The sequence below is a fragment of the Leptodactylus fuscus genome, chromosome 2 (genome assembly GCF_031893055.1).
Source record: "Leptodactylus fuscus isolate aLepFus1 chromosome 2, aLepFus1.hap2, whole genome shotgun sequence".
NCBI classification, from domain to species: domain Eukaryota; kingdom Metazoa; phylum Chordata; class Amphibia; order Anura; family Leptodactylidae; genus Leptodactylus; species Leptodactylus fuscus.
Genome location: NC_134266.1, coordinates 26,303,016 through 26,305,271, shown reverse-complemented (window position 1 = coordinate 26,305,271; position 2,256 = coordinate 26,303,016).

Below are 2,256 nucleotides of genomic sequence, written 5' to 3'. Positions count from 1 at the left end.
CCGTTAACTCCTTAATGACAGCCTTCTTCTGCCAGTAGGTGGCGCAAGTCCTGACTTTAGGAGGACCGGGTCAAGAGTATAATAGGTTAAAGCCCAAATAATTCGACTCCCCTCGTCTGGGCCGCCTCGCAGTGTCCGTGGCTCTCTACATGTCCTATTCTGGCCTCCTCGGGAACATTATGCACCCAGGGTCACCGCTGAGGCCTGTGATTGGGCTTTAGCGGTCACATGGGGAGCATCATGATGCTCAACGCATCCCATGTGACCACTTAGGCCCAATCACAGACCTCAGAGGTGACCCCGAACATCATGACGTTATGATGTTTGGCACGCCCTATGTAACTCCTAAGGCCCACATGGTGCATGACTACGGTTGAGTCGATCTTGAGATTTCAGGATCAATCTTAAAATCCGATTTCCGATCATTTTGCAGCCGATCGAGATCGTGAAATTTGCCGATCGGAATCCAATCTTATCCAATCCCAATTGTTCAACCCTAGTCAATGCTTCTGTATGGGAAAAGACACTTTTAGGGTTGAGACGATCTTGAGATTTCAAAATCCGATTTCCGATCATTTTCCAGCCAATCCCAATCGCGATCGTGAAATTTGCTCAATCGCTGCTCGGGATCCGATCTTTTCCAATCCCGATCGCTCAACCCTATGCATGACATTACCCAGAAGCCCAGAAAAGGATCTTGAGAAAGCTGCGGACACCACAAGGAGGCCTAGAGAGGAGAAGGAAGGTGAGTATAAAGGTACCGTATAAACTCGAGTATAAGCCGAATTTTTCAACACAGTTTTTGTGCTAAAAAAAAAAGCCCCCCTCGGCTTATACTCGAGTCATGCAAAAAAAAAAAAAAAAAAAAATTTATTTTTATTTTTTGGGAGGGGGGGGCCTTGACCAGCTGCAATAGTAATGTATAGAATCTCCCATAAAATAGTGAAAAAAAAACCTAAAAGGAGAACATAGTGGGTATGTACTGGATAAACCAGTAAAAAAGTAAAACGCGCTCACTCGGATCAATTTAAAAACAAGTATTGTAGTTTATTCAGATCTGAATAAACTACAATATTTGTTTTTAAATTGATCCGAGTGAGCGCGTTCTACTTTTTTACTGGTTTATCCAGTACATACCCACTATGATCTTCGACCTTTGGTCATGAGTTTAACGCTGCCATTTTATACTCGGTATATCTCAAAAGAGATTTTTTATACTTAAAATTGGATTTTCTCGCTAAGGCGAACTTTTCCTGCTGTTTCTAAGATCTAAAAGGAAGCGCGGTTTTTCTTGTCTATATATATAAAAGGAGAACATGTTATAGAACAAAGGTATATCAAAATAAGTGATTAAAAAAATAATAATTATAAAATAATAATAAAATAAAAAAAACACACTGATTATACCGACATAAACCATCCCCATCGCCCCAGTAAGTATCAGGACAAATATAACAAAGTGGGGAAACTATTTCAATTTGCTGACTGTGTAGGGACACACCCCTTTGACAAGGGTAATGGTCATGTCCAGTTACAATTTTCAGGAAAAATAACAGAGGAACGGGAAAGTGCAGATTTAAAGTAAAGTAAATATGATCTAGACTTGTCACTCAATACACAGTCATGTCTTTACCTGAGTTGTAAAGATAATATGAATAGACTATGAAGTAATTTTGCATAGATATCTGTCATTATGAGTCTCCGGATGAACGTGAAATGTGACATTATTATTAGAAATGGGTTCCTGAATTCATCATGGGGGATACAATGGGAATGTTTTTTACCCTGTTAATAGAAACATAAAATAACAGAGATCTTGATAATGACAGGGACTTGAAGCACAAAATATTTCAATAGTCGTCTCTGGGAAAAACTGAGATATATCTATTGCAGGATCCGCAGGGGTGGAGCTAACACAGGAAACCAACACCTGTAGTATGCTCCACCCCCTTGGTTCCTGCACTAAGCATAACACAGTGAATTCTGCTCTAACTTCCTTTCCATAGGACTTGGAATCATCTTAGAAGTAATTACATGTAATATTTGTTTGTCACCTCCACCAAGGGTAGGACAGACTTTGGAAATGTGATGTCATGGGACAAACCATTAGGTTTTTTTTTTTACAAGGCCATTCTACATCCAGAGTACTAAAACATCCTCCAGTAAGCCCAGGTTGTAACACAATAATGTTCCAGCAGAAGACACCCATTTTTAAAGAGTACAAAGTACCCTTTCCTTGGAGGGTTGGCCCATTTT